The sequence below is a fragment of the Neomonachus schauinslandi genome, chromosome 9 (genome assembly GCF_002201575.2).
Source record: "Neomonachus schauinslandi chromosome 9, ASM220157v2, whole genome shotgun sequence".
NCBI classification, from domain to species: Eukaryota; Metazoa; Chordata; class Mammalia; order Carnivora; family Phocidae; genus Neomonachus; species Neomonachus schauinslandi.
The window spans coordinates 102,852,276-102,861,671 of NC_058411.1; positions in this window are offsets into that span (position 1 = coordinate 102,852,276).

Genomic DNA, 9,396 nt, shown 5'->3' on the forward strand with positions numbered 1-9,396 from the left:
AAATGTCTGTTCATGTCTTCTGCCCATTTCTTGATTGGATTAGTTGTTCTTTGGGTGTTGAGTTTGATAAGTTCTTTACAGATTTTGGATACTAGCCCTTTATCTGATATGTCATTTGCAAATATCTTCTTCCATTCTGTCAGTTGTCCTTTGGTTTTGTTGACTATTTCCTTTGCTGTGCAAAAGCTTTTTATCTTGATGAAGTCTCAATAGTTCATTTTTGCCCTTGCTTCCCTTGCCTTTGGTGATGTTTCTAGGAAGAAGGTGCTACAGCTGAGGTCGAAGAGGTTGCTGCCTGTGTTCTCCTGTAGGATTTTGATGGACTCCTGTCTCACATTTAGGTCTTTCATCCATTTTGAGTCTATTTTTGCGTGTGGTGTAAGGAAATGGTCCAGTTTCATTCTTCTGCATGTGGCTCTCCAATTTTCCCAACACCATTTGTTGAAGAAACTGTCTTTTTTCCATTGGACATTCCTTCCTGCTTTGCCAAAGATTAGTTGACCATAGAGTTGAGGATCCATTTCTGGGCTCTCTATTCTGTTCCACTGATTTTTGTGTCTGTTTTTGTGCCAGTACCATACTGTCTTGATGATGACATCTTTGTAATAGAGCTTCAAGTCCGGAATTGTGATGCCACCAGCTTTGCTTTTCTTTTTCAACATTCCTCTGGCTATTCGGGGTCTTTTCTGGCTCCATGCAAATTTCAGTATTATTTGTTCCATTTCTTTGAAAAAAGTTGATGGTATTTTGATAGGGATTGCATTAAATGTGTAGATTGCTTTAGGTTAATTCATTTGTTTCTTATTCAAGGGAATATTCCCATTTCTTAATTTCAAATCCAAATGAGAACAATTTAAGGTATTATTCTAAGAAAATAAGCAGCTTTCAAAACAAAAAGTTATTCCACATTAGATAACGGTATGTGACATTTATATGATAAACAGATGGGTTTATATGCATTTATATGACAAGCATTTATATGACAGATGAGTTTATAAAGGAAAAAGGCTATGATATATAAAATTACAAGTCCACAGGCTGATGATGAATGTAGCTGCTTCTGATACTGAGATAGGTTTATAGCCACAGACACTGCAAATTTCATTTAAAAGCATCTAGTCAAAGACTTAACACTAATATTGGTAAAGTTTTCTTATTAGGAAATGATCATATCATTAAATTTCCTTGAGCAAACAAGGCAGCCAATAGGGGGGAAGGAGGGGACTGGAGTTGTAATCGTTATATACATAAAACCTGAAGTCTCTTCCTGTATTTCCTATTAACTTATTGATAAGCCACACAAGGCAGTAACAAATCTCAAGAGAGTATGCTAGGCTGTAATTAGATCTTATGCAACATTTCACTGTATTTGTATTCCATTTTCTCAACTCCATTATCCTAAATAGTAACTATCTTCCATCTTCTGAAATCCTTATTCTAGAACATGTTTTTCTTCTCTCATGGAGCATAAAGGATTGTAACAGGAATGTACCCATATTCAGCTTTCTCTTTCTCAGTTTTATGCGTGAACTAGGTACAAAGGAATCTAATTCTTTCTTCCAAAGGTGCTGAGCTATAAGCCTTTTCATCTCAGGTACTTGGAAACCAAGGTTTAAAACTCAGTCTAAAGTTTAAGATAGGGCTGCACTTTAATCATAGCAATATGAAAGGCATTACACTATTATCTTCTGCTTGCTTTTATCATGAATGAGTCTTCCGTTTTACACTGTATTTATTGGTAACTTGAAGGCTGCTGTTGAAAATCTGACAGCATTATAAATACAAATACTACTCTATTTTAATCTAACTTCTGTCCAGTTTCAAATAACTATTTCTTAATCATTGGCTAAACATTTGGCAACTTAACCCATCTGATTAGAATAAAGTTATATTATCCCTCTCTTTCCTTCAAAGAGCCATTATCTGTTTATTCTCTCGTTTTATAGCTTACATGGTAGTGCAAAAGGAATAGTTTCTTTCTATATTCTTTTTTTTTAATATTTTATTTATTTATTTTTAAGATTTTATTTATTTATTTGACAGAGAGAAACACAGCGAAAGAGGGAACACAAGCAGGCGGAGTGGGAGAGGGAGGCTTCCCACGGAGCAGGGAGCCTGATGCGGGGCTCGATCCCAGGACCCTGGGATCACGACCTGAGCTGAAGGCAGATGCTTAACGACTGAGCCACCCAGGCGCCCCAAGATTTTATTTATTTATTTGAAAGAGAAAAAGCTAGGAGGAGAGAGGGAGAGAGAGAGGAAGCATGAGTGCGGGGGGGCAGAGGGAGAAGCAGACTCCCCACTGAGCAGGGAGCCCCCATGTGGGGCTCAATCTCAGGACCCCAGGATCATGACCTAAGCTAAAGGGAGGTGCTTAACCTACTGAGCCACCCAGGTGCCCCTTTCTATATTCTTTTTTTTTTTCTTTGAAGATTTTATTTATTTATTTGAGAGAGAGAGAATGAGAGACAGCACGAGAGGGAAGAGGGCAGAGGGAGAAGCAGACCCCCTGCTGAGCAGGGAGCCCGATGTGGGACTCGATCTCGGGACTCCAGGATCATGACCTGAGCCGAAGGCAGTCGCTTAACCAACTGAGCCACCCAGGCGCCCCCTTTCTATATTCTTAATGCAAAGCCACTCTTTCTCAGATTTTATTAATCTCTGCATACCCTTTATAGGACATAATGAAAAGCCTAGGGATAGTTCAAATCTGTCACACTGTAGAAGAGGGACAACTATCACATCTAAAATTTAATGGGCCTTTATGTGCCAGATACTTTTTAAGTGATTTAAGTATATTAATTCATTAAATCCTTCTACAATCCTTTTTTTTTTTTTTAAAGATTTTATTTATTTATTTGAAGAGAGAGACACAGCGAGAGAGGGAACACAAGCAGGGGGAGTGGGAGAGGGAGAAGCAGGCTTCCCGCGGAGCAGGGAGCCCGATGCGGGGCTCGATCCCAGGACCCTGGGATCACGACCTGAGCCGAAGGCCGACGCTTAACGACTGAGCCACCCAGGCGCCCCTCCTTCTACAATCCTATAAAACAGTAATATTTTTACTATCATCCTCAGTTCCCAGATGAGGAAACCTAGTAAAGTACCTAAGATTCATAAAACTAGGAAGCAATGGAGCCAGCTTACTTGGCAGCCTGACTCAAGAATCCTTTATAAACACTATACTGAAAACCAAAACTTATAGGAAGAGAGGTATATGGTTGCCCTATGACAGCATACTCTTGTAGGCTGAGATTAAAATAAACCTCATCCAACTTCTTCAGTGGTTAAGATTCATCACTGACTAGAAACGCCTGGATGGCTCAGTTGGTTAAGTGTCTGCCTTCGACTCAGGTCATGGTTCCAGGGTCCTGGAATCGAGCCCCACGTCGAGCTCCCTGCTCAGCAGGGAGTCTGCTTCTCCCTCTCCCTCTGATGCTCCCCCTGCTTGTGTTCTCTCGCTCTCTGTCAAATAGATAAATAAAATCTTAAAAAAAAAAAATTCATCACTGACTGGCACAACAAATACACAGATTATCACAATAAAATGTATTCTTTTAGGAAATATGAGTACATCTTCATGTACATTCAAGTTTTCTCAAGAGGATGCTACTGACCTAACCTGTAAGGTACAATTTATTACTATACAGTCCAATGCTCTATAATGTGTTAGGTAGGATATATTTTGAATACATAAAAGTATCTTAACCACAGAACTTGATTAATACAAAATTTAATACAGAACTCTTTTGGTCCTTTCAATTTTTGTGAAATCTGGAACCATGGACATTTTTCTTTCTTTCTTCTTTTTTTTTTTTTGAAGATTTTATTTCTTTCTTTGACAGAGACAGAGAGAGCAAGAGAGGAAACACAGGCAGGGGGAGTAGGAGAGGAAGAAGTAGGCTTCCCGCTGAGCAGGGAGCCAGATGCAGGGCTTGATCCCAGGACCCAGGCATCCCCCTCCATGGACAGTTTTCTTATAATCATTCTCTACAGCTAACCTATAATAAAATAAAAGTATTCATTTTAAGAATGAAATAACATGAATTCAAGTAGTCTTCAATGATATTTTACCTTCACTGGGATATCGCTATAGTTATATTATACAACTCAGATGCAGCATTGCAAGCTTCTATTTGAACCCTACAAATATATATGATCAGCTTAAACTTCATCTTTCATTGTATTCAGTAAAGGTAACTGAATTCCATTAATTAGCAGAGGTCAAAGTGAGGAGTTAAGATTAAGAGACAATTCACAATCCTGACAATTGTTAGTACTAAATAATTCTCATATTATAATGGATTACCTCAGAGCAAGAAAAACTACAGTACTAGAATCATAAAAGACTAACCATTTCTATGGAAAATTAATTAATATTAGGAAGAATTAGGGGCAACTAAGTGGCTCAGTTATGTTCAGGATAAACATCTGCCTTCTGCTCAGGGTGCGAGCCCTCTCTCTCCCTCTCTAGTGCGTGCACTCTCTCTCAAATAAAATCTTTAAAAATAAATAAATAAAATTAGGAAGAATTAGATTCATGAATAAATTAGATTGATTCATTCATTCACTCTAAGATTTGAGAAAGAGAGCACGTGCATGCACACATGCACGCAAGAGTAAGAGAGGGGCAGCGGGGAGGGGGAGAGAGAGAACTCCTAAAGCTGACTCCAGGCTGAGCACAGAGCCCAACTGGGGGCTGGATCCCAGGACCTTGAGATCATGACCTGGGCCAAAATCAAGAGTCAGAAGGTCAACCGACTGGGCCATCCGGGCACTCCATTAATACTTTAAATAAGGGTTTTTAAAGCCCCATAATTTCGACTACCTTTAACTACCATAAACTTCAGGGTTTAATTCGCAGCTCTGCATTTTTCCAGTATTAAGAACATCTTCTGAGTGCCTACTGCAGACTAGGTACCATACAAGACACTTTACATGGGTTATCTTACCCATGGGAGAAATAAAGTTTAAAGACATTAAGTAATTTGCCAAATATTACCACAGCTAAGAAATGGCAGAAAGAGAACTCAAATTCAGGTGTGCCTAATTCCAAAAATGTTCCCACATCATGTTATGTGCCATCCTATCACATCGTACCTCACCTCATTCAATATGAATAAAAACATCTGTACCTCAGTTTTCAGTTAGTTTTACGGTTTCTTTTTAAAGATTTCCCAGGCAGACTCTGCCCTGAAAATGGAGCCTGACAGGGGGCTCATTCCCAAGACACTGAGATCAGACCTGAGCCAAAGCCAAAGGTAGGACGCTCAACTGACTGCGCCACCCAGGTGCCCCAGTTTTACTGTTTTTAAGATACAGTTTACAAAGATGTTTACAAAAATATTTAATGTCATAAGATTTTACTTTTATGTTTACTTTTTAAAGTTATGTAAAAATTGGGGCACTTGGGTGGCTCAATTAGTTGAGCCACCAGCTCTTGGTTCAACTCAGGTCACGCTCTCATGGGTCATGAGATCCAGCCCCCTGTAGGGCTCTGTGCTCAGCAGGGAGTCTGCTTTGGGATTCTCTCCCTCTGCCCCTCCTACCCCACTCTCTCTATATGTAAAATAAATAAATAAATAATTTTAAAAAAATAAAGTCATGTAAAAATTATCAACTACTGACTTACAGCAAAACCAGTTCTTCTGACAAACACAATTTAATTCATATTTATTTACCAACCTTTTAAATTTTAGTGTAATAACTATTACAGGACTGGGGAATTCATCTTTATTCTCAGAGATTATACATTCAGCTTTAAACATGAGCTAAACTACCTGGGAAGAAGGGAATAAAGAAATCCTAGTATGTACATCTCAAGAGTAAAACATAGGAGTATCATTTTCTAAGACCATTGCATTCAACGAGCTAGAAAGAGGCAGTTTTAATTCAAAACTAAGGCAATGATACCAACAAAGCATGAATACTGAAACCTTTTATCTATTTTAACAGATGACAGTATTACAATTATCTTTACCAAAAAGTTCACTCCTAGAATTACCTGGTTTTCTCTAACCTAGGGTAAGATCACACTATTATTTTCATCATCGGTTTCCCTAACGATATTTCCAGAAGAGTTAATACAAAGATTCAGATTATTGGTTTATTTTACAATAATTGCTTTATTAAGACAATCTACAAAGAAAACAAATATTTGATTCAAGTACTTCTACCTTCTATTTCAGAACACATCCTGTGTGAGAAGGATAAACCAACAGAGACTAATAGAAAAAAATATCTTTCAGTAGCTTGGTGCAAGGGTTTTCTTTTCTACCACACTATAAAATTTTTTTTTTTTTTAAAGATTTTATTTATTTATTTGACAGAGAGAGACACAGTGAGAGAGGGAACACAAGCAGGGGGAGTGGGAGAGGGAGAAGCAGGCTCCCCGCAGAGCAGGGAGCCCGATGCGGGACTCGATCCCAGGACCCTGGGATCATGACCTGAGCTGAAGGCAGTCGCTTAACCAACTGAGCCACCCAGGCACCCCACACTATAAAATTTTTTGAAGCTAAATTATGCTAAAAAACAAAAAACAAGGGACGCCTGGGTGGCTCAGTCGTTAAGCGTCTGCCTTCGGCTCAGGTCATGATCCCAGGGTCCTGGGATCGAGTCCCGCATCGGGCTCCCTGCTCCTTGGGAGCCTGCTTCTCCCTCTGCCTCTCTCTCTGTCTCTCATGAATAAATAAATAAAATCTTTAAAAAACAAGACAAAAACATGGTAACTGTCATTGAGCAGATGGTTTTTCTTCTCTACTTAAGGAAAATAAATAATAAAACTGTCATGATGAAGCCAGTATTGAAAAGCCACAAACACCTCCCATTGGCATAGAGAGTCACAAAGATCTTAAATCCTCATTTTTCTTACAATTTTTTTAAAAGATTTTATTTATTTATTTGAGAGAGAGAGAGAGCATATGGGGGGGGGGATCAGAGGGAGAAGCAGACTCCCCGCCGAGCAGGGAGCCCGATATGCAGGACTCGATCCAAAGACTCCAGGATCATGACCTGAGCCGAAGGCAGTCGCTTAACCAACTGAGCCACTCAGGCGCCCCTTACAATTTTTTTAAAAAATTTTAAATAAGCCTTTGATGCCTGCAGATTGGTAATACAGGAACAGTCAGCATAACTGGTCACTACACCAACAAGCAGCCTTGATGACATCCCAAATAATTATTGGACTGAGTTCTCTCCATTGATTGATTGCCTCATCCCTACCTACCTTCCAAAGAACTATTGTGTTTCCTCCATTAATATTCACTTTGTGATTGAGGATTTGGATTTTCAAGCTTTATAGTAACTTTTAACCTAATTACTACTTTTTTAAAAACACGCTATCACAAGCTTAGTAGTAGAGTCCCTCCAATATTGATAGGAAAAATTAGAATTTCAGATTTTTCTGTTGATCAAGGAAATCCTACATTGTCACAAAAAGATTCTGATTTGAGTTCCTCCAGTAGAGAGTCAACTTACTCCTGCTGTTTCCTGTCTTGTTTTAGTTACTTCATTCAAAAACTTAAGGATAAGAACAAAATAAAGCCTACTTAAAACCTGCCTGTAAGCTTCTTCAACATAGGAGCAAATCTTTGTTTTCACTGTACCTCAAGTGCCAACACTAGACTTAAGACAAAATAGTTGCCCAATAAATTTATGATGCACAAATGAATATTATTTTCCCTAATCACACATCTATTTACTACTATACTAATAGTCTGTGGCTATCTTTACCTGTCTGCTTACTAAGCTGTCAAACTCTATGGAACCAGGTGCTGCTGTCTTAGCTGCCTACAGTGTCAAGCATTGCGCTCACAACACAGCAGAGTAAATAAATGTTTAACTGAGTGTTTTTAATTAACTGAAATTTACTTAACAGGTACCCTCAATTAACTAAATCCTAGCCCTCCATTTCACTCCTTATTCTAATTACAAAAAAATTACAAAACAACAAAACCACAATATATACAAAACCCATAAGCCACCCTCTACACACTTTCTTCTTTCTTATTTGTTTGAGGCCAGGAAGTCTACTGTAATTAGTATAAATTAAACATGCACTCAATACTTACATGCTCAGAATTCTTAGAGAGTAAAAGATTTACAATATTCACAGGTTCCATTATCATCAGAAGAGCCCACTCTATTCCCTATAATATCAGGAATATCAGCAGTATATTTTTAAATGATTTAAAAAAAAAAATCGTCATAAACAAATCTAGTTCTCCCAAAATACTCTAAGCCTCTTATGGGCAAAAACCCTTTTCTTCATCATGCCCCACAGTACCTTATGCATAGTAAATGTTCAAAATACAACAAGGTTTAGGAAGTTTTAAAGTTCTTTGTAATCTTCAATTAAATAGAATTTAATCCTGTTGCCTAAATCCAGGCATTCTAGGATCTGTTTGTTTTAATGAATTGAATTTTTAAAAATCTGTGTTGTAAGAGCTTTAAAAGAAATATGTTAAAAGAAATTATAGGAGCATTAAGAGCTTCCTAATTTACACAACCTAGCTATTTAAATAGCTAAAACAATAAACCAGTAATTGGGTTAATTCCCTTCTTTTAGTCCCTTCTCCCATCACAAAGCAGATCATCCCCACAACATAGAAAATCAAAATGAAAATTAGCTTGATAATTAATTTTCCAAGGGAAAACAGCTAGTGAAAAGTAAAATTCCAGGGCTGGTTTGAATTTGTGATCTATGCTGCTTTCAGTCTGAAAATCCTTTTTCTGACTGTTCAATAATTAATTAGAATAATTATGTCCCTCAATTACTACCAAATTAAATCAAGAATAGCAGTTATAATGTACAATAGAGGGAATTTAGTCAATAATATTGCAATATCTTTGCATGGTACAGATGGTAACTAGACTTATTGTGGGATCACTTCATAATGTATGAAAATACCAAATCACTATGATGCATACCTGAAACTAGTAAGATATTGTATGTCAATCATACTTCAATTAAAAAATAACAATGCTTAAGGGCGCCTGGGTGGTGCAGTCAGTTAAGCGCCAGATTCAGGGTTGTGAGATCCAACCCTGTGTCGGGGTCTGCTCTCAGTGGGGAGTCTGCTTGAGATTCTCTAACAAATAATCTTTAAGAAAACAAAACAATGCTTATATGTCACGATAACTGTAACTTAAAACTTCCTGTCACATACACAGTTTAAAATAGGCAAAATTATTAGTAAGTTTTATTCACATAAATACTTCTTCAACCTTCTATGTTTCTGAGGCAAGAGCTAATAATCTTCAGCTCTTCCTTTGCAAAAATTTTCACAAGAAATTACACTGAGGGGGGTGCCTAGGTGGCTCGGTCGTTGGGTGTCTGCCTTCGGCTCAGATAATGATCCCGGGGTCCTGGGATCGAGCCCCGCATCGGGCTCCCTGCTC